Source organism: Galeopterus variegatus, unplaced genomic scaffold (assembly GCF_000696425.1).
Source record: "Galeopterus variegatus unplaced genomic scaffold, G_variegatus-3.0.2 Scaffold707, whole genome shotgun sequence".
NCBI classification, from domain to species: domain Eukaryota; kingdom Metazoa; phylum Chordata; class Mammalia; order Dermoptera; family Cynocephalidae; genus Galeopterus; species Galeopterus variegatus.
The window spans coordinates 259,153-283,811 of NW_007726818.1; the positions used below are offsets into that span (position 1 = coordinate 259,153).

The 24,659-nt window shown below is 35.1% G+C and overlaps 1 protein-coding gene across 1 annotated transcript in view; it reads left to right on the top strand.

Moving 5' to 3' along the window:
• The window catches only part of SAMD13 (sterile alpha motif domain containing 13), a 49,617-nt gene that overhangs the window by 2,119 nt on the left and 22,839 nt on the right, over positions 1 to 24,659 (top strand). The gene's annotated exons all lie outside the window — the stretch shown is intronic.

Genomic DNA, 24,659 nt, shown 5'->3' on the forward strand with positions numbered 1-24,659 from the left:
TCCTGATCTTATGGACTGTTCCTTGAACGTGAAACATTTCAGTGCATATCATGGTGTTCTATTTCAATGTCTGCTCTCGTATTTGAAACTTCTTATTATATCTTTTGTGTGAGTTATATGCTTGATTCTTTTAAATAGGAAAATTCAGTTGCATTATGTAGCATAATATTCTGAAACAAAACAAAAAGCTAACTTGCAAGATATCTGAGTACATGAAAAAAATGTATATTCTCATTTAGGAATTATATAGAGGCTATAACCACTTTGATTACAAAAAGAAAGTAAGTTCCAAGAGGGTATTATCGGTTTCATTTCTTTCCATGTCATTTAGTTTAAAATTGCTGTCAATTTGAGCTTTGGAGGAGACTAATTAGGTGTAATCCATAGAAGCTGTAATATCTAAATGAGGAGACAGTGTGCTATATGTTTATGAATAGAAAGTGTATTTTGCTTCACAGTGAAATTATATTAAATTTAACTTAATAAAATCTGCTTTTTAAAATTCTTAGGTAATTTATATGTTAGTGCCATACTGCCATGCTTATTCTAACAGTGTGCTATATGTTTATGAATAGAAAGTGTATTTTGCTTCACAGTGAAATTATATTAAACTTAACTTAATAAAATCTGCTTTTTAAAATTCTTAGGTAATTTATATGTTAGTGCCATACTGCCATGCTTATTCTAATTCTCAAAGTTTGGGGTAAGTAGATAGAGGAGGACTGAAAGAAACAAATGCTTTTTTATGGATGAGTCAGGTCATTGCTGTCTGACAGTACTTTAAATAATGATGGAAATGTTCTATATCTGTGCTGTCCAAAAAGGTAGGCCTTAGCCACATGCGGCTATTAAGAACTTGAAATGTGACTAGTGTAACTGATAAACTAAACTTTTAATTTTACTTAATTTTCATCAATTTAAAAATTAACAGCTTTATTGAAGTGTATATGACATACAATAAATTGCATGTGTTCAAAGTATAAAATTTGGTAAGTTTTAACATTTGTATACACCTGTGAAACCACTGCCATAATTAAGATAATGAACATATCTATCACCTCCTAAATTTCTTCATAACCCTTTGTAATCGCTCCTTCCTGTCCTTTCTGCCCTCATATCCCCAGGCACCCATTGGTAATGTTATCTGTCACTATAAATTAGTTTACTTTTTCTAGAGTTTTATATAAATGCATACATATATACAGATACTCCTTGACTTACAATGGAGTTATGTCCTGATAAACCTGTTGTAAGTTTAAAATACCTTAAGTCGAAAATAAACTACCAGATATCATAGCTTAGCCTAGCGTAACTTAAATGTTCTCAGAACACTTACATTAGCATACAGTTGGGCAAAATCATCTAACACAAAGCCTATTATATAATAAAGTGTTGAATATCTCATGTAATTGATTGAATATTGTATTGAATGCATATTGCTCTCATACCATTGTAAAGTCAAAAAACCATAAGTCAAACCATCATAAGTCAGGGACCTTCTGTATATATTTTGGTCTGGTTTCTTTCACTCAGCATAATTAATTTGAAATTTATCCATGTTATTGTTATATCAATAGTTCATTACCTTTTATTACTGAGTAATATTTTATTGTATGGATATACAACGATTTGTTTACTCTATTTAATCGCACAATGATAGACATTTGAGTTGTTTCCATTTTTTAGGTATTACAAATAAAACTGCTTTGATCATTCATGTACAGGTCTCTATGTGGACATATGCTTTCATTTCTCTTCCATAAATACTTAGGAATGGAATTGGCATTGCTATATGGTAGTCGTATGTTTAATTTTTTAAGAAATTAAACTGTTTTCCAAACTGGTTGTCCCATTTACATTCCCACCAGCAGTGTGGATGTTCTAGTCGTTCCATATTCTCATGAACTTGGTATGATCCACCTTTTTTGCATATTAGACATTATCTTAGATGTGGTTTTAATTTTCATTTCCCTAATGACTAATAAGGTTGAGCATCTTTTCATGTGCTTATTTGCTGTCTGTATATCTTCTTAGGTGAAGTCTTGTTCAGATCTTTTGCTCATATTTTTATTGGATTAGTTTTTGTCATATTTCTTGTGTATATAATTTGAAAATATTTTCTTCCAGTATGTGACTTATCTTTTTATTAATAGTGTCTTTCAAAGTGCAGAAGTTTTTATATTTTGGCAAAGTTCCATTTATTATTTTTTTCTTTTATAGTGATTTTTGGTGTCATATCTAACAAATCTTTGTCTAACCCTAGGTCTCAATGATTTTCTCCTATGTTTTCTTATAGAAGTTTTATAGTTTAGGTTTTAGAATTTAGGACTATGGTTTTTTTAGTTAATTTTTGTGTGTGGTGTGAGATAGGACTGAAGTGTTTTTTTGGTAGTGGTGGTGGTTTCTTGCCTGTGGATACCAAATTTTTCCAGCACCGTTTGTTCAAATGCTTCTGCAACTGTTGAAAAATAATTGGTCATATATGCATAGGTTAATTTCTGGACTCTTTATTATATTTCATTGATCTTTGTGCATATATTTATGCCAACACAACACTGTTTTGATAATTACAGCCTTAAATCAGGTAGTGTTAGCAATCCAACTTTCAAAGCTATTTTGGCTTTTCACATTTTCACGTGAATTTTAGAATCAGCATGTCAATTCCCACCCCCTCCTCCAAAAAAGAAGAAAAGAAAGAAAAAGAAAATTTGCTGGCATTTCAATGGGCATTGCATTGAATTACAGATCAATTTAAGGAGAGTTGGCACTTTAATATTGTGTCTTCCAACAAATGAACATAGTATTTTTCTCCATTTACTTAGGTCTTTAATTCCTCTCAGCAATGTTGTGTAGTTTCCAGTATACAGGTCTTGCACATTTTTGTCACGTGCTTCCCTACATATTTCATGTTTTGATGTTGTTATAAGTGATATTGATTTTTAGATTCGAATTTCCAGTTGTTGCTAGCATATAGAAATACAATTTTTTTTTTGTATGTGTGTTGATCTTGCTTATTACTACTGCTTTTTTGTAGATTCCATCATATTTTTTAACATAAATAATTATATCTCATGAATAACGACAGTTTTACTGTTTTACTTCTTCCTTCTCAATCTAGGTGCCTTTTATTTTTTCTCCTTCCTTCGTGCACTGTGTAGAACCTCCAGTAAAAAGTTGAAAAAAGCAATAAGAGCAGGCATCCTTGTTTTGTTTCTTATCCTAGTCTTTTTCTTATCATTGCTCTTCTGTACATACATGTCTTTTTCTTCTGTCTTCTTTCAAGATTTTCTTTTTATCATTGGTGTTTTAAGGAATTAGATTATGAGACATGGTGTGGCTTTCTTCATATTTCTTGTGCTTGGGGTTTGTTTTATTTCTTGGACCTGTGTGTGGGCCTAGTTTTTATCAAATTTGGAAAAATTTCAATCATTATTTTAAAAATATTTTTGGTCTTCCCCCTTCTCCTTTGAGGACTCCAATTATATGTATATTTGATCACTTGATATTGTCCCATAACTCATTGATGCTCTGTTCATTTTTTTGTCTTTATTCTCTTTGTTAAATTTCTGATATTTTCTATTGCTTTGCATTCAAGTTCACTAATCTTTTCTTCTAAAATGTCTAATCTCTTGTTAATCCCAGCCAATGCATTTTTCATTTCAGACAATTTAGTTTTCATCTCTAGAAGTTTAACTTGGGTCTTTTTTTATTTCTCCATGTCTCTATTTGACATAGTCAGTCTTTCCTCTAGCTTCTCAAACATATAAAATACATTCTTACTAACTGTCTCAATGTCCTTGTCTACTAATTCCACCATTTGTTTTATTTCTCAGTCAGTTTCAATTGACTGATTTTTCTTCTCATTATAGATTATGTTTTCCTGCTGCCTTGCATGCCTGGTAATTTTTAATTGAATGCCAAACATTATAAATTTTATCTTACCAGGTGCTAGATATTTTTGTATTCCTGTAAATATGCTTGATCTTTGTCCTAGGATGCCAGTAAGTTACTTGGAAATAGTTTGATCCTTTCAAGTCTTGTTTTTAAGTTTTGTTAGGCAAGATCAGAGCTGTATTAGTATAGGGATATTTTTTTCCTTTTTACTGATATAAGACCCTTCTTTGTACTCTAATCAGTGTTCTTGAATTATGAGATTTTCCTCTCTGTCAGGGAGAAAGAGGCACTATTTCCACTTCACACTTGAAGCGAACCCTCTGCAGACCTCCAGAGTTATCTCTCTGTGTAGCTCTCTCCTCTCTAGATTGCCCTGTGCACTGTCTAGGTACAGTAAGTGGAAAGGGCTTACCTTGCTGTCCTTTACTGCCTGTTACCAATGTCTTGAGTGTCATTGTTTTACATGTTAACTCTGTTTCTTCAGTTATTTCAGGCAGGATGGTCAATACACCCCCCATTACTCCATCTTGACTGGAGGTAGACGTTCCAGTTAACTTATATGCCACAAGCAGCTAGTGGCTAACATATTGGGCAGGGCAAAGTTAGATTATAATGCAGAATCCCTAAAGTCATAAAACATAAGGTTTTAAGGTTCTGTTGTGGAGGGAGTTGTGCTGTGCATTGTAGGGTGTTTAGTAGCATCCTTGGTCTCTACCAATTAGATGCCAGTGGTACCCCCACTCTATTCATCACAATCAAAAATGTCTCCAGACATTGCCAGATCTTCTCTGAGGGGCAAAATTATCCCCAGTTGAGAACCACTACTCTAGGCTAACCTCTGCATGAGGAATGTGTAACAGGGCAGCTACTATGTGTCAGAAACTAGTTTATATATCTACACTGGTCATTTCTGCTTAAGACATTAAAGAGACCATGAATTTTTAAATATTTCAATCTAGTGCTTTTTTTACCTTCCTTCTGCCTCCTTTATATATCATCGAAGAGGGCTGGCTGGTTAGTTCAGTTGGTTAGAGCACAGCTTTATAACACCAAGGTCATGGGTTTGGATCCCCATACTGGCCAGCCAAGAAACCCCAGAACTCTTTATATATCATAGAAGAGAAGAGAGGGGGAAGAGGAAGGATAAAGCAAATGTGGTAAAGTGTTAATGTTTTGCAGAATCTGGGTGAAAGGAATAGGGGATTTTTGTATTCTTCTTGCAACTTTTCTATAAGTCCGAAATTATCTTATAAAAGAACTTTTTAAAAAGCTGCTTTATTAGTTGGGAGAGAAAAATCTTTCTTCTTTTAGTCAAGCAGCAATTTTCCTAGCCCAGATTCAGAGACTGGGGGTGGGGGGAAGGAATTAAGCATGACATTGCAATGGATAGAGCTTTTGACTTTGAGTCAAGTCTTAGGTTCAAAGACATGGGTTTAACTGTGCTTTTGTTTCTTTACTAGCAGAATATTTAATAAGTAAATCCCTTATTTTCACTTTGCCTTGGTTCTCTTGACTATAACATAGAAATGGGGAGTTGTTATGAGGATCAAAAGAAGCACTTGTAAGTTGTAGAGTGATATAGCAATAATAGTCTTTATTTTCCAATTCAGAAAGCATCAGAGTGTCTACTGTGAATCATGCATTTTGCTAATTGCCTTCACAAACATTATATCATTTAATCATTGCAACCTTTGATTTGGTAAATATATTGCAGCCTTTTTTTCAAGTCAGTAAACTGGAGCTCAGGGAACTGACTATTTGAAAATCACATGAGAAAGTGGCAGACCTGAGATTTGAACCCAGCCCTTCTGACTCCAAGATAATTTTCTTTTTTTCTCCATATAACTTCTGTCCTATAACTGTCCTCACTAAATCCCATAAACAGGGTAGGTCTGGTGTTAGGTGGTCTTAGGGCCTGGCTTATTCCAATGCTGGACCCTGTATTCTTGTTTCACTGTTACACAAGAGGAGGAAGAGGAAGATTGAAACTCATATTTAAGGCCTTCTGATTTGTCAAACATATTGACTTAAATTACTATGATGGGATAAATGCTTCCTTGACAATTTTAAACAAACATCATGCTGGACTTTCCTTCCTCCCTTCATTTATTGCTGCTAAAGTCTCCCAGCCTTGACCCACAAAACTCCTACATCTCTAATATGGATTCTTGTTCATAACTCTATTATTCTATTTTATTATGAGTCAATATGATTTTAGCATGATAATCAACAAGGTTTAAATTCTACTTGAACTCATTCTGAATGCAATAGTAAGTGAATTCTATATTTAATTTTATGTTCAGGGTCTTCAACAGTAATAACCAACAAAACAATAAGATAAGCACAAACAGAAAAACACCATAGAAAAATGGCCAAAACATGAACAAACATTCTACAGAAGAGGAAATATATATGGCCAATTAACATATGAGGAGATGTTCAGTACCATTAGTGATCAAGAAAATGCAATCAAGATCACAGTGATATACCCATTCACTTTGCAAAAATTTTAAAATATGGCAGTACCAATCATTAGAGAAGTTATGGATTTATAGGATACAGGGCTGGTAGGAATGTAAATTGGTATGGCAACTTTGCAAACAGTTTGACAGTATTTTCTAGTGTCAAACAAGCAAGTATTTTTAACTCAGCAATTCCATTTCTGTATATATATATCAGAGCTACTCAATAGAAAAAAACCTGAGCCACATATGTAATTTCAAATTTTCTAGTGGTCATATTTAAACAGGTGAAATAAGTTTTAACAATATATTTTATTTAACTCAATATATCAAAAATGTTATCATTTTAGCATGTAATCAGTATAACATTAATGAAATATGTTATATATTTTGTACTAAATTGTTAAAATATGCTGTGTGTTTTATACTTATTGTATATCCTGATTTGGGCTCAAATTTTTCATTGCAAATACTTGATCTGCGTTTAGATTTCATAAAATTTACATTTGAAAAAGTAGAATTACATACCCAAATAATTCTAAACACTTAAATGTTTTCCAATAACTGAATCAAGTGCCAAAAAATTATTTTCTTGTAATCTTTGCATCCGCATTGACACAACTGGTTTATCTTGATTTGGCATTAAAGCAAAAGCATGTTGGTTTCAAAACGACATCTTTACAAGTTAAGTAAATTTACTCACGTGTCAACTCAGTATTTTTAACTTTGAATTCAAAGGAATAGTGCATAAATTATCAATGTCTGTAAATCATTCTTCAAATTTTCCTTGAAGTTTGTTCACGTTAGAAAAATATGTAAAATTATTATTGTCTAGAACTCTGAAAAGTTGCAATTTCAACATAAAATGTTGTTACAATAGCTACAAAAAGAATACAATACCTAGGAATAAATTTAATCAAAGAGGTGAAAGAGCTCTACAATGAGAACTACAAATTTCTGAAACTTCAACATAAAATGTTGTTACAATAGCTACAAAAAGAATACAATACCTAGGAATAAATTTAACCAAAGAGGTGAAAGAGCTCTACAATGAGAACTACAAATTTCTGAAAGAAATTAAAGAGGACACCAAAAAATGGAAAGACATTCCTTGTTCATGGATTGGAAGAATTAACATGGTGAAAATGTCCATACTACCCAAAACAATCTACAGTTTCAGTGCAATGCCCATCAAGATACCAATGACATTCTTCAAAAAATAGAAAAAACAATCAACATAAAATATTGTCCTTGTTCAGCTAGATCACAAATGAGCTTTTCCTTTCCTTGCAAAAACATTGAGGAACATTGTGAAAGAACATAGATTGTTAAATTCATCTTATATTTCTTTTAACAATTCTATTAAATGTCATTGATTCACAGCATTTTCAAATATATACTGAACAATTTATCAGTGGCATCTATGACATTTTACAAGTCTGCTTCAGAAAACGGAACATATCCCTGTACCAGCCTGCCACCACAAAGAAAAAAAGTAAAAGAAAACTGAACATAGATAAAATACAGTGGAATGAAACAATACGGGAAGCAGCAGTCTCTTGTTTTAAAATTACAAGAAGTCCAAGTTTTTTTGGTTTTTGTTTTTTAACCCACCATTGCTGAGACCGTCCATTGGGATAGAATTTAATTTTTTTATATCTGGCTGAAATTTTTCTTTGACAGAAGTAAAAGATAAAAATATCTAAATCTTGAGTTCAATGTTTCAGGTCATAAATGGACCTTTCTTCATAAATTTGGAAGTCTTTTGAGATAAAACATATCTCAAGTATTAATTGGGCAGTGTCCTTTATGTTGCACTTCCATCTAAAACTAAAGAAAAGTACATGTGATTTTCAAATTTTGAATCAGTTGATCTTAGGTTTTGTTAGAAAGAACTTGTATTCTTCAGGCAATTAATTGGTGGCTTGATTGGAAATCTCTCACGCTTTGTGAAGTACCTTTCTATTAGACTTTTCTCATAATATCTAACAAACCTTCTGTAACTGAAATAACCATATATCCATTGAAACACTGTTTTCTTTTTGGTGCATGAATCCAAGCCATTTATAGCTGGATAAAGTTATAAGCTTAGATTTTTTAAAAAATCACTTTAAAATGTTTTATTGGACATTTAATTTTGGTTTCAGGTGACTTACTGTATTAATTCTTTTTTGTTTTTTGAGAAGAACTTTACCAAATTCACAAATCTCTCTTAATAATGTCCATTTTATTATCTTTACCACTTCTTTACACAACAAACAGCATTTTTTTCCTTTTGCTCTGCAAGTTGCAGTTGCTATTTATCATGAAATTTTCAACATACCGTCTTTAGGGCCGAGCCTGTGGCGCACTCGGGAGAGTGTGGCGCTGGGAGCGCAGCAGCACTCCCGCCTCGGGTTTGGATCCTATATAGGGATGACCGGATTCTATATAGGGATGACCGGTGTGCTCACAGCGCTCACTGGCTGGGCGCGGTGCAGCCAGTCTCAAAAAGGACAAAAAAAAAAAACATACCTTCTTTAAGTCTCCTTTTGTCTTTACTATTCTGATTCTAATATCTGCATCCCCTCAATTCTGCTCCCTTTTTAAATTTTAAATTTCATCTATGCTTATTTTTAACTAAGAAAATTTAATTGTATAATAATTGAAATAAAAAAAGTCACTTTAATTACCAGTTACAACATACAAAGTGATCCTCATAACTCATGCTGTCTGCAAATGTTCATTACAATGTTAGCTGAGTGTATAGGAAAAAATTGTTTGAACTGAACCAAGCTACTGACACCAACTAGGATGGGAGATGTAATACTAGAGAGGACACATATATTAGAAAATCTCTCACTTTTTGTAAAGTACCTTGTTAGTCTTCAAATACTATGAGACATCAGCTCAACAATAGTATTCTATCGTATTGAACAGTTAAAGTGAAATGTAGTCATAACAAAACAATGAAGTTGATGAACATAGATACAAAAATCCTCAACACATTACTAGCAAGCTGAATTCAATAACACATCAACCACCATGATCAAGTAGGATTTATCCCTGGGGTGCAAGGATGGTTCAACATTTGCAAAACAATAAATGTGATACATCACATTAACAGAATGAAGGAAATTTGAAAAAATTCAACTTCCTTTAATGATAATAACTCTCATAAATTAGGTATAGGAAGAATATATGTCAACACAATAAAGGCCATATATGAGAAACTCACAGCTAATGTTACATTCAATGGTGAAAAATCGAAAGCCTGCCTTCTAAGATCTGGAACAAGACAAGAATGACAACTCTTGACATTTCTATTTAACATAGTATTGGAAGTTCTTGCCAGAGCAGTTAGACAAGAGAAAAAAATAAAAGGCATCCAAGTAGAATAGGAAGTAGTGAAATTGTCACTGTTTGCTGAAGACATGATCTCATACATAGAAAATCCTACAGACTCCACCAAAAATACTGTTTGAACTAAAAAATGAATGCAGTAAATTTGTAGGATACAAAATCAACACACAAAAATCAGCATTTCTATACACTAACAATAAACTATCCAAACAAGAAATCAATCCCATTTACAATAGCTACAAAAAATAAATAAAATGCTTAGGAATAAATTTAACCATGGAGGTGAAAGACACTGAAGACTACAAAATTTTGATAGAAGATACTGAAAAAGACATAAATAAATGGAAACATATCCTGTGTTTATGGATTTGAAAAATTAATTCAAGGGATCATCAGAAAGTTCATGGAAAATAAGTATTATGAAAAAATATTCATGGATTTCAATTATTTTTACAGCAAAATAAAAAAATATTAACGACTTATGATGTGTCTGAACAGGATCTAGTTTGAGGCAATAAGAAGGATAAGATCAGTTTGAAAAGAGTCACTATTAGAGCAACATGAATTCTGCTAAAATTGAAGCAAAAACAAACACAAAATTTATGGTGAAGCTTGGATGGAAGAATGGTGAAATCATTGATGCATTATCAAAAGTTCATGGGAACAAATCCCCAAAGAAATCAGCAGTTTACAAATGGATAACTCATTTCAAGAAGGGACAAGACAAGGTTGAAGATGAAGCCTGCAGCGGCAGACCATCCACATCAATTTGCAAGGAAAAAATTAATCTTGTTTGTGCCCTAATTGAAGAGGGCTGATGATTAACAGCAGAAACAAAAGCCAGCACCACCGACCTCCCAATTGGTTCAGTTTACACAATTCTGACTGAAAACATACAGTTGAGAAAACGTTCTGATTAATGGGTGCCAAAACGGTTGTGCCCAGATCAGCTGCAGACAAGAGCAGAGCTTTCAAAGGAAATTTTAAACAAGTCAGACCAAGATCCTAAAACATTTCTTCAAAGAATTGTAATGGGATGAAACATGGCTTTACCAGTATGATCCTGAAGACAAAGCACAATCAAAGTAATAGATACCAAGAGTTAGAAGTGGTCCAGTCAAACAAAAGTGGACTGGTCAAGAGCAAAGGTCATGGCAACAATGTCTGGGGATGTTCAAGGCATATTTCTTGCTGACTTTCTGGAGGGCCAAACAATGAAAACATCTGCTTATAAGAGAGTGTTTTTAAAAAGTTAGCAGAAGCTGTAGCAGAAAACCAGGAAAACTTCACCAGAGAGTCCTTCTCCATCAAAACAATGCTTTTGTTCATTTCATCAAACAAGGGCAATTTTGCAAGAGTTTTAATGGGAAATCATTAGGCATCCACTTTACCATCTGATTTGGCTCCTTCTGACTTTTTTGTTTCCTAATCTTAAAAAAATCTTTATAGGGCACTCAGTTTTCTTTAGTTAATAATGTAAGCAAGACAGCATTGACATGGTTAAATTCTCAGGACCCTCAGTTCTTTAGGGATGGACTATAAAAGGCTGGTATCATCACTTACAAAAGTGCCTTGAACTTGATGGAGCTTATGTTGAGAAATAAAGTCTGTTTTTTAAATTTTTATCTTTTAATTTCATTTTTACACAAACTTTGGAAGTCCTCTTGTATTATTAAAATGTTCATACTACCCAAAGCAATCTACAGATTCAATGCGGTTCCTATAAAAATTCCAGTGTCACTTCTCATAGAAATAGAAAAAAATCCTAAAATTCATATGGAACCACAAGAAAATGACAGATAGTCAAAGCAATCATGAGCAAAACCCACAAAGCTGGAAGTATCACACTATCTGGTTTCAAAATGTACTACAAAGCAATAGTAATTAAAATGGCTTGGTATTGGTAAAAAATAGACACATCAACCAGTGGGACAGAATAGAGAGCCCAGAAGTGAACCCACACATTTTTGATTTTTGACAAAGGTGCCGAGATTATGCAATGGGAAAAGGACAGTTTCTTCAATAAATGGTGTTGGGAAAACTGGATTTCCACATGCAGAAGACGGAAATTAGACCCTTCTCTCACGTCATATACAAAAATTAACTCAAAATGAATTAAAGACTTACAATGTAAGACCAGATACTCTAAAACTACTGGAAGAAAACATACAGAAAAACTACACAACATTGGTCTGGGCAATGATTCTTTTTATTTGACCCAAGTAGTAGAGGCAATAAATAGACAAATGGGATTACATCAAACTAAAAGGCTTCTGCACAGCAAAGGAAACAATTAACAGTGTGCAGAGACAGCCAATGGATTGGGAGAAAATATTTGCAAACCATACATCTAAGGAGCTCAAACAACTCAATAGTAAGAAAACAAAAAAAACAGTTAAAAATGGGTAAGGGAACTGAATAGACATTTCTCAAAAGAAGACATACAAATGACCAAGAGATATATGAAGAGATGCTCAACATTGCTAATCATTAGGGAAATGCAAATCAAAACCACAATGAGATATCATTTCATACCTGTTAGAATGACTTTTATCAAAAAGACAAAAAAGGGCCGGCCCGTGGCTCACTGGGGAGAGTGCGGTGCTGATAACACCAAGGCCCCGGGTTCGGATCCCATATAGGGATGACCGGTTCGCTCACTGGCTGAGCGTGGTGCTGACAACACCAAGTCAAGGGTTAAGATCCCCTTACCGGTCATCTTTTAAAAAAAAAGAAAAAAAAAAAAAAGTGCTCATGAGGATGTGGAGAAAAGGAAAACCTTGTACATTATGTAATGTAAATTAGTACAGAAATTAATATGGAAAACAGTACAGAAGTTTCTCAAAAAACTAAAAATAGAATTACCATATGATCCAATAATCCCACTTCTTGCTACTTACCCAAAAGATTTGAGATCAGTTTGCTGAAGAGATGTCCGCACCCTCAGGTTTATTCACAGTAGTCAAGTTATAGAATCAACTTAAATGTCCATCAACAGTGGAATGGATAAAGAAAATGTAGTATATACAGTCATCCCTGATATCTGTGGGGGATTGGTTGGATGACCTCCCATGGAAAAACCTATGGATGCTCAAGTCCCTGATATAAAACCTTTGCACATCCTCCTGTATACTTTAAACCATCTCTAGACTACTCATAGTGCCTTGTACCGTGTAAAGGCTATGTAAAAGCTATACACATAAAGGAATAGTAGTCAGCCTTAGAAGAGAAGGAAATTCTGTCATTTGCAACAACATGGATGAAATTGGAGAACATAATGTTAAGTGAAATATCAGGCACAGAAAGACAAATACTGCATGTTCCCACTTATCTGTAGATTCTAAAACAATGGTATTCATAGCAGCAGAGAGTAGAATGGTACTTAATGAGGCTGAAGAAATGATGGTCAAAGGGTAAAAAATCTCAGTAATAAAGGAAGGATATGTTTATCCTTTTTAGTTCTATTGCACAGTGTGGTGAATATAGTTAGTCATAGACTATCGTACAGTTCAAAATTGCTAACAGAATAAATTTCAAATGTCTCACCAAGAAAAATGTTAAGTATTTGGGGTGATGGATATGTTAACTGGCTTGATTTAATTATTCCACATTGTATTCATAAATTATAATATTACTTTGTACTCCATAAATTTATTCAATTATAAACTGTCAATTTACAATAAAAAACAATGGAGTTGTGTTTAACAGATTCATATTTTGTACCACTTCAAGTTTTTAAATTTAAATTTAAATTTAAATTCAATAAAATTAAGTAAAGTTAAAAATTCAGTTCCTCAGTCAAATTTTAAATGGCTGCCATACTGAAAAGCACAAGTATATAACCAAGAAAATCTCTTGCACATGTGCACCAGGAGAAAGGTCAAATGAACATGAGATCAAGGATGATGATTATCCCAGGTAGAGAGAGCAGGTGTAGGGAGCTGAATCATGTAGACAGAGGTAGTTATTGTCAAAGTTCTAGCTTTTATTTTACTTAGTGGGTTCATGGATGTTTATTACATTATGAAAAATAGCTAAATAACTGAGGGAGCCATCTCAAGAGTTTAGAATATATCCTTCTAGAAAAGTTTCTGTACACATACTCTGTATCCATATATATACATAATAACAAGAATATACACATAGATTCACATGTACTCAAAAATATACACACATATATGGGTATAAACAGAATGTATACATATATTCAAAACACACATATAAATAAGCTTTTATTTAACAAATGGGATCATAGTATTCTCTTTTTGTGGATTTCAGATACACAGATTTTGGATTAATCATAATCCTTGGTACACGGCACACTCATCACTGATCTATGTTTGGCCATGTGAGATCCATGTTAGACTTTTTACTAAATTCTAAAAAAAAAAAAAAAAAAAAAAATTCTGGGTATTTTACATATGTGCCCATCTGTCCAAAACACAATTATTCAATGTTTTTTGTTGGTTTTGTTTGTTTGTTTTGCTATTCATGTAGTCTTACACCCTTTTTCATTAGTTGGTCTTTTTTCCTCTCTTCCCTTTACCCTAAGATGGGAGGAGGAAAAGATGTTTCCACATGACAGATGCTTATAAGTTAGCAAATTTTCAACAGGAAGCAGTTTATCTTCCCCCCACCACCATGCCTTTCACCCCCTCAGCGGAGAAGCTCTATTGCTATAGAAATTTCTAGTAATAAAGTTTAGCAAGGACTTTCAAAGCAAGCTATATCTTATTAATGCTATGTCTTTTCTTTCACATGTGTATCTGACCATATTTCTCTGCCTTTGTGTTCAGGTGTTGTTTCATTATGGATCAAAGGAATTTTTTCAAATTTTGGAGCTAACATTCTTCTCATAATTAATAATATGATTTTTTTTCTTGGTAATGAATGATGTATGGTTTTAAACTAAGTTTAATACTAACTTTTGAAATGGCCATCTCTGAAAGCTAACATATAAATGTTAAGCTAAATTTTAAGTTAAGGAAATTATCATTTTTGCCCATGTGAATTAGAGAATTAGGAGGTGAATAATAGAAATAAAATATTAGGGTAGAACTAGAAATTATTACTGGTATTGCTAGAATTTCAAAACTCTGACTTGTGGAATTATCAAGGAGAGCTTTTCATATAACAGTACTGAAACAATGACTACTAACTTACCCTCACTAAAGAAGTCCTGCCAGCTTACATGTACGGCAATCCACATATCAGTCAGGTCTCCATCTCTAAGGGGAGCAGTCACATGTTGGCTTGAATAAATAACCTCACAGGATATTTGGTGGTTTGCCTGGAAGCCTGGCCTGGCTCCTCAGGGAAGGAGGAATGGGGAACTGATAGAAGTAACTGTGCCTGATCACTGGCTTCAGCTGTTATTCGTTTACTCCTAATCCTGCCCTCTTGCGGCATCATGTAAATAATCAGCAGTCTTTAGGTGTATGTTCTTTGAAAGCACTGAAGGGATTTTATCCCGCTTGCTAGGTAGTTTCTGGGTACTCTATCATCACGCACACTCTTGTCTGTTCTTTTTTTTTTTTTGTCTTTTGTCTTTTTCCGTGTCCGGCAACGGATCGCAACCCTCAGTGTTGCCCCCGTACCGGACCGGGGACCGGCAACGGGATCACAACCCTCGGTGTTGCTCCCGTGCCTCGCTCAGCCAGTGAGCGGGAACCGGTCCGTATGTGGGATCCGAACCCTTGGGCGGGAGCGCTGCCGCGCTTCCCAAGCGGCGCACTATCCAGTGCGCCACCGGGCCGGCCCACACTCTTGTCTGTTCTGACCACCTTTCCCAGTCCCGACAACCACACTGCCCTGACTGTACCTGAATGCAATGACGAGGTGGTTCTTGGGATGCTCTCCTTCCCAGGGAACAGCAATCTGGAATGGATGGTGATCATGATGGTAAGATGCCCTATACTAAAAGCAAGGGGGAGTAAAATAAAACTCCCAAGACATCTTAAATGGCTAAATATTAAATACCTCTTAACAGATAGTCTTTTAGGAAAAGAAAAAGAAAAGAAGCAAACTAAGCCAATAATTAAAACCTGAAAAGTGACCTTTCTAATCAAGACTTGATGTTGTAACCCTTCTGCAGATATGTATGGTGGGATCAATTAGAATGATTTTTTCTTTTTTTAATGTGGTGAGAACACTTAATATGAGATCTACACTTCTAACAGATTTTTAAGTGTACAATATAGTATTGTTGTCTATAGGCACAATGTTGTACAGCAGATCTCTAAGACTTATTCATCTTGCATGTTGAAATTTTATACCTGTTGAATAGTAACGCCCCCTTTCTCTCTACCCCTACCCTCTGGCAACCACTGTTCTTTTTTTTTTTTTTTTTTTTTTTTAAATTTTATTTGTCGATATACATTGTGGTTGATTATTGTTGCCCCTTACCAAAACCTCCCTCCCTCCCTTTCCTCGCTGTTCTATCCTTTGCTTCTATGAGTTTGATTATTTTAGATCTCTCATATAAACAGAATCACGTAGTATTTGTCCTTCTGTGACTAGCTTATTTCACTTAGTGTGATGTTTTCAAGGTTCATCCATGTTGTCACAAATGAAAGGATTCCCTTCTTTTTTAAGGCTGAATAATATTTCATTGTATTTATATACCGCTTTTAAAAAGGTCCATTCATCTATTGATGGATATTTCAGTTCTTTCCACGTCTTGGCTATTCTGAGTAGTGCTGCAATGAACATGAGAGTGCTAATATCCGGGATCCTGATTTCGGTTCTTTTGGATAAATACCCAGAAGTGGAATTGTTGGAACATATTGTAATTCTACCTCTAATTTTTTGAGGAACCTACATATTGTTTTCCATAGCAGCTGCATCATTTTGCATTACTACTAACAGTGTGCAAGGAAGGGTTCCAGGTTATCCATATCCTTGCTGACACTTGTCATTGTTGTTTTGATAATAGCATCCTGACAGGTGTGAGACTATATCTCATTGTGGCTTTGATTTGCATTTCCTTGGTTCTGAGGCTTCTATAGAATTACACCATCAGCTTCCCTGGTTCTTGTTTGTTTGTTTGGCAGCTGGCTGGTATGGAGATCTGAACCCTTAACCTTGGTGTTATCAACACTGCACTCTAACCAACTGAGCTAACTGGCTAGCCCCCACTTCTTTAGTTAAGATTATTCCTGAGTATTTTATTCTTTTTGAGGCTATTGTGTATAGTATTGTTTTCCTAATTTCCTTTTCAGATAGTTTGTTATTAGCATGTAGAAATGTAACTGATTTTTTGTGTTGACTTTGTATCCTGCAACTTTACTGAATTTATTAGTTCTAACAGATTTTTGGTGAGTCTTTAGGATTTTCTACATATAAAATTATGTAGTCTGCAAATGGGGACAGTTTTACTTCTTTCTTTTCAAATTAGACACCTTTTATTTCTTTTGCTTCCTAATTTCTCTGGCTAGGACTTCCAGTACTATGTTGAATAGAAGTGGCAAAAGTGGGCATTCTTGCCTTGCTCCTGATCTCAATGAAAAAGTTTTCAGTTTTTCACCATTGAGTATGATGTTACCTATAGCCTTTTCATATATGGTCTTTATTATATTGAGATAATTTCCCTTCATTCCTAGTTTCACACCATGAAAAGGTGTTGAGTTTTATCAAACACCTTTTTGTCTCTATTAAGATGATCATGTGATTTGTGTTCTTTATTCTGTTAATGTGGTATATCACATTAATTGATTTTCGTATGTTATGTTGAACTATTCTTGCATTGCATCACAGGGATAAATCGCACTTGGTTATAGTGTATGATTGTTTTAATGTGCTGTTGAATTCAAACTAGTTTTCTAGTTTTCTGTTGAAGATTTTTGCATGTATGTTCATCATGAATATTGGTAGTTTACTTTTCTTGTGATGTCTTTATCTGGCCCTGGTATCAGGGTAATGCTGACCTCACAAAATAAGTTCAGAAGTGGTCCCTCCTCTTTAATTTTTCGGGAGCATTTGAGAAGGATTGGCATTAATTCTTTCTTAAATGGTAAAATTCTCCCATGAAGCCATCTTGTCCTGGGCTTTTCTTTGTTGGGAGGTTTTGGATTACTGATTCAATCTTAACAGTTACAAGTCTGTTTACACATTCTGTTTCATCATGATTCAGTCTTGGTAGATTGTATGTTTCTAGGAATTTATCCATTGTTTCTAGGTTATCCAGTTTGTTGACCTATAACCATTTAGAATGATCCTTTTTATTTCTATAGCGTCAGTTGTAATGTATTTTTCATTTCTGGTTTTATTTATTTGAGTCTTCTCTCTTTTTTTCTTAGTCTAGCTAAAGATTTATCAATTTTGTTTCTCTTTTCAAAAAACCATTAGTTTTGTTGATTTTTTCTATTGTTTTTCTATTCTCTGTTTTGTTTATTTTTGCTCTAATCTTTATTATTTCCTTCCTTCTGCTAACTAAAAAAGTGTATGCTTTTTCTAGTTCCTTGATGTATAAAGTTAGGTTGTTTACTTGAGACCTTTCTTCTTTTTTAATGTAGGCTAAAGTTTGTGACTACAAAATTTTCCTCATATTATTCCTTTGCTACATTCCATAAATTTTAGTATATTGTGTTTTCATTTTCATTTTTCTCAAGATATTTTCTAATTTTGCTTTTGATTTCTTCGTTGACCCATTGGTTGTTCAAAAGTATGTTAATTTTCACATATTTGTGAATTTTTCAGTTTTCCTTTTGCTATTCATTTCTAGTTTCATTCCATTGTTGTCAAAGATAATTGGTGTGATTTTAGTCTTCTTTATTTGTTAAGATGTGTTTTGTGACCTAACTTGTGATCTATCCTGGAGAATGTTCCATGTGTGCTTGAGAAGGATGTGTATTTTGCTGTTGTTAGGTTAAATGTTCTGTATGTGTCTATTAAATCCATTTGGTCTATATTGTTGTTCAGGTCCCCTGCTTCTTTGTTGAATGGCTTCCTGAATATGGATAATATATGGGAGTTAATAGTGATAGTTGTAGCTGGTACAGTTTTATTTTTCTTAGAGAAGCTAAAATTCATTCTTTAGTACTTTATAGCTGTCTGCTCATTCCAATATCTGGTCTTGTGATATATAACTTAACTGTTTGATTATTCCCTTCAGTTAGATGATAAATTGGGCTAAGAATCGAGCCTGCTTATTGTTTTGACTTATACCATTTTGTCCATTGCAAATAACTGTTCTAAAGGAGTGTACATTTCGAAAGATGAAAATGCATAAAACTTCAGAGCCAATGAAACATATTAAGACATTATATTTTATTTTATTTTTTTCCAACACTGTATACCTGGCAGGACATCATATATATATATTTTTTTGTCTTTTTTCGTGTCCGGCAACGGATTGCAACCCTCAGTGTCGGGCCCGTACTGGACCGGGACCGGCAACGGGATCGCAACCCTCACCGCGCCCGCACCTCGCTCAGCCAGTGAGCGGGAACCGGTCTGTATGTGGGATCCGAACCCTCGGCGGGAGCGCCGCTGAGCTCCCAAGCGGCGCACTGTAGCAGTGCGCCACCGGGCCGGCCCCAGGACATCATATTTTAAGTGTGAAAACAATAGGAGTTTCAATAAAGGCCAGCAGAATTTACAGACATTCACTATATATCTTTCATACAGTAGCAGCCTTGGGTCTGCTATTTTCTACATAGTTTCTGTTTTGCTACTGAGATCCCTATGGAAGGAAAACCAAGTTTGTCTAAGCAATAAAGCCACACCTAAATCCTTTAGAATAGTGACCAATATACTGTGGCTTAGAGCAAGGAGGTAAAGTTATTCAGGCAGTCCCTAGGCTGTTATCTTTAGCATTAATGACTAGGATATGAAACGTTCTTATGTTTGTGTTTGGCATAAATTGTAATTGATAGTGAATTAAAAGAAATTCACTGAGTCCTCTTGAAATTCAGAGTGTCCTTATTAACGCTAGCTCAGAAGATTTTATTTGTGCTAGAAAGTCAAGAACAGGTAGGAAAAGATACTGTTTATAGGACCCTTTGTTTTTAGAAAGATGGGATGAGGTGTTTAGGAGATATTCCAGGCAGAGGTATGCCAAGGACAGAGTTCTGTGTGATTTCAGAGGAAAGCCATGAGTCTGAGGGAAGATACCTGTTACAGAGGAAGGAAGTGGTGCAGGAAGATGCCCCATCTTTCCCAGGAGCCTGCTCCTAGTATTGCTGCTGGTGCAGGGCTCCAAAGCCTAGCACAGCCTGCCTCCCATTGTCATGTTGACCTTCCATCCTTACTCCACCTATTTATTCACCCGGTTCCTCAACCGCTTTTTGAAATAAGGCAGAAGACAAACATGACCCTCTTCATTTTGCAGCTGACTTGGATTGTCCTCCTCATAAGACTGTGAGTTTCCAGTGCTTATCAGGTGCCTGTCTCATAGTAGGCAGGTTAAAATTAATTAATTAAGGATTAGAATAAAATACTGATTGGAGATATTTGGAAGTGGACATTTAACTGGTACCTTTTAAAAACTGAGTGGGACTCTACTTCCTGGAAGTTGGACAGAAAGGGTTTTAGTGACAGAAACAAACTGTCATATGTGAAAGTCTAAAACGTTGTCCAGTTGGGTTTCAGTACAAACTAAAAGTTATGTTTGAATCAAGTCTCTGAATGCTAAGCAAAAGAATTTGGAATATACAGAAGTCTTGATGAATTATTTGCTTTTTCAGTGCTTTCATTGCTTGGGTATGCTGCAACTAAATGCAGTCAACTCTTATTTATCTGAATATTAAAAACTTTGAATCAAGTCTCTGAATGCTAAGCAAAAGAATTTGGAATATACAGAAGTCTTGATGAATCATTTGCTTTTTCAGTGCTTTCATTGCTTGGGTATGCTGCAACTAAATGCAGTCAACTCTTATTTATCTGAATATTAAAAAATGAAAAATGTCCTGTCAAGAGCCTTTGAGTCATCCTTTCTCTTTTTGGGCCTGTCTTTTAGCCAGATCCCTGCTTTTTAGCATGAAGGGAGAGGGAGAAAGGAATGGAGATAAAGCTAAAGCTCATTTGGTTGCTTCATTTTTAGATATGTCATAGGCAAAGAGATCAATATTAATTTATTTGAATAAGAATTAAATTGCTTTTAGCCAAGGTCTGTCTTAAGACATTGGCAAAGAGTAAGTTAATTTAATTTTTAAAATAAGTTATGAAAATCTAGGCAAGTATAAAGTTTGAGTGCATTTCTGAGTGTAAAAATAAGTAACATTCAGAATTAGTCTTATAAAAGGAGTGACATTACCATAATATACTACCCAGTGACTAAAGTAACGTTTGCTCCGAACTTGAAATAGAAATGCAATTAATGAATGTAATGGAATTGTGAAATCACATATGGATGGTATTTATCCAGAGTATCCTTTTGGCCTGACCAACCTTCAGAAGCTATGATATCACAAGTACTATAAAATATACATGTTAGATTTGGAGAAAGAGTTTCAACTATTTTTCACCTGCCTTTATATAAAGGGAAATGGAAACATTTGGTGCCAGTACTTAAAATTATGATGCACCAACATGAAAAGCTCATATGGTCTCAGTTAGTTTGCATATATCTGCCAAATTCGTTTTTTATTGCATTTCTGTCACCATGAAAGTGTCTCTCTAGCTCTCTTTAAAAGTGAGGTGATTGTTTAATTAAGGGATAATTGTTTTCTAGTGTGAATTATTCATGCGTAACATAATTTTTATCAATAAATGATGTACCTAACCATATGCACAAGGACTAAAAGGTGACTGGGCTAAATGAAAACATTGATTTAATTAAGTGATGGGATTGAAGACAAATTCTGTCCTTCACTTCTTGCTAATTTTTTGTAATAAGGCAAAACCTTATTTTAAAGATTTTATTTTATCTTATTTCTAAGATTCTGTGCCTGGAAAAATATCATAAATGTATCATTTTAATGTGTACTATTTTCTAAGCAACATTTTGTTGTGATTATAGTGAATAATAAATAGCGAATAACAATTGCTTTTATATCTGCCATCTCATTTCGTCAGTGCAAAATTAGAAGCCACAATGGAACCACCATCTGGGAGGTGTTTTAAACAGCACTGTTTAAACTCCTTCTGGAATTTGACTTGCAAATATTATAAGAAAAGATGTGGAGAGCATGGTTCTTTTATAAGTAAAAAAAGTTAAGCATCTAAGTTTGGCCACAAATAACAGTCCTTGAGGATATGTATTGTTTTCCCAGCAGGGAAAGGTGCTGCTTAAACCCATCCTCCAACTTATTCTCAGGTCAGATACTATTCGGCCTTGGCACTCTGGCTGCTCCCTCCCAACCCCCTTCCTCCTTTGTGTTACCTTGGATCAACTCCAGCTTCCTCCTTAAAATTGTCACTGAAACCACTGGAAGAGCCCAGCGAAGTCATCCAACATGGCCTAACATAAGCAATCTAGAAGTGGTGATGTGCACCTGCACAGATGCACCTCTGCAAGCCATCCCCACTCAGGGCCTAGCTTAGGGTGCGTTTGGAGCAATAAATTCTTTTTCAAATTGCCATTGAAAATCTTCCTGAGTTCTAGTCAGGCAGATCTAACGGCACCCTCCATTGCATGCTTCTTAATAGCACTTTGTTCATCCTCAGTTCTAGTATTAGTTAGATGTTTCCATGTCTGCTTTCCCTCACCAGATTACCAGCTCCTTGGGGGCAGGGACTAGGCATTCTCTGTCCTTGTAATATTGTATCTAGCACAATACTGAGAAGACTGTAGGATTTCTGTAAATCTTTGTTGTATCAATGAATAAATATAGTGGGTAAAGCATAGATTTGCAGTCAAGCATAGATTTGTAGTCAAGCATATCTGCAATCCAATCCTGGCTTTATCTACCATGTGATTTTGGGTGAATTTCTTAACTTTTCTGAGCCTTAGTTTTCTAAAAGCGTATTACAGTAGCCAGTTCACGAGGTGGAAGGCTGATATTAGGTAAGGTGTGAAAAGTTCATAGATTGTAAATGCTCTCTGGTTGTTAGTACACTTAATGTGACAGATCTTTGTCGTGTATCGATTATGCACCAGTCAGACCTGTGCTAGGTGTTGGTGAGCTACAGAGATGAAGACAGACAAGTTTTTCTGCTGAGGATATGAGTAGTCTGATGTTGGGATTTTTTTTCAAGTTATTTTGTTTTCTGGGCTAACAGCCTTAAATTTAGTAATCAGTCATTAAATGTATTGATTAGCTTCTAACCCCTTGTTTCTTCTGGGTGGATTCCCTCACTCTACATATGAGAGAGCGCTCAGTTCTACATTGCTCCCATTCTTCATGGTACACTGCCAGCAGTTTTACAAAGTCTTTCTTCTCTGCAGCACTGCTAATACTCAAGAATATTTCAGAATTATGGAAGTGATGATGTAATATCGCAACAGAATGAGAATCAGGAAAGCTTCCATCCTAAAATTACAATGTAGCATACTTTGTTGTCACAATTGCATAACTATTCTTTATGCAGAAAGGCAGCTAATTGAAGTCAACCACAGGGGGAGTGAATTCAGATGTTTTCCAGGACACTTAAAAGTATGTCCGGTGGGACTGTGTGCTCATTGCTAGAAATGAGCTGATTAGAAGAGGTAAAAGATTTGCTAGACCAATAAACTCCTTTCCAAATATTCTTCAGTCCCACCATAAGCAAGAGAGGAAAGGAAGATGGTACCTTGAAGAGGGTCCCCAGTGTCAGCTCATGATTGCTTATGTTAATGGGATGATGGAAAATCCCAGCATGTGGATTTTTTTTTAAATTTAGCATTAATTTAAAAATACATAGTTAATGTTTGACAATGGTAGGGTGAAAATTGTATTTTTTTCCCCAATGTATATTGCCTGTTAAATGGTAGGAAAATGTGTGTGTGCACATGTACAGAGGCATGCACTATTTATAGATTTACAATCTCTAAGCCCAAATGAGAAAACTCCTAATTAGTAAGCATTGGCTCTCAATGTTTTTAAGTTAACTGCTATTGAGAAATGAGCAATCATATGTACCATTAACCAGTGACTCCTTTTCTTTAACTAGAAGTTGGTTTATTTTTTTTAGTGAACTATTTTAGGTTCCTGCTATGAGCAAAACATTATGCCTGGGGTGAGGCAGCTAGACCCTTGACTATTAGATATTTGAAGAACTTCAGGAATCCCCCAAAGTCTGGACAATTTCATTTCCATTAAAAGTAACATGAATCTTTTCAATTTTCACTAACTGTTGAGCCTCCCCAAGCTTAGTTCTAGGCCCAGTTCTCTTCTTATCCCTTCTCAGGTTACAATTGCCATCTAAATGCCTCTGCCTCCCAGATTTGTATCTCTAACCCACTTCTCTGCTTTGAGCTCCAGACTCTTATCCCACATTAAATCTTTGCTTGGACATAGATGGTACCACAAATTCATCTTGTCCCACAACCTGAGGTCCCATCTCAGTGAAGTTACCACCATCCATCAAATTCCACAACACTCCCATTCCCTTCATTGTCTGTGTCTAGTCCACCACTAAGCCGGGCTGATTTTATTTGTTAAATACCTTTCAAATATACACACTTCTCTCCTTTTCCATAGCTTCCACTCTAGTCTGAGTCACCATGCTCTCCTGCTTGGTGACTGCAGTAGACTTCTCATTGGTACACCTTCTTCCCTTCTGGCTCCTCTCCAGCACCCTCTTTTCCAAACTGATCAGGTTACCCCCTTTACATTGAACCATTCAACAACTTCCCATTGCTCTTAGCAAAAATTCAGAACCCCCAGTGTGGCCTCTGAGACCTGCATGGCTCCCTTCGCTGTATGTATTCCTGCCAAGAGCCTGAACTAATTTTTACCTGACTTCATCATATGGTTAACTTCTGGCTGCTTTTTTTTTTTTTTTTGTCTTTTGTCTTTTTTCCCTGTCCGGCAACGGATCGCAACCCTCAGTGCTGCCCCCGTACCGGGCCGGGGACCGGCAACGGGATCGCAACCCTCA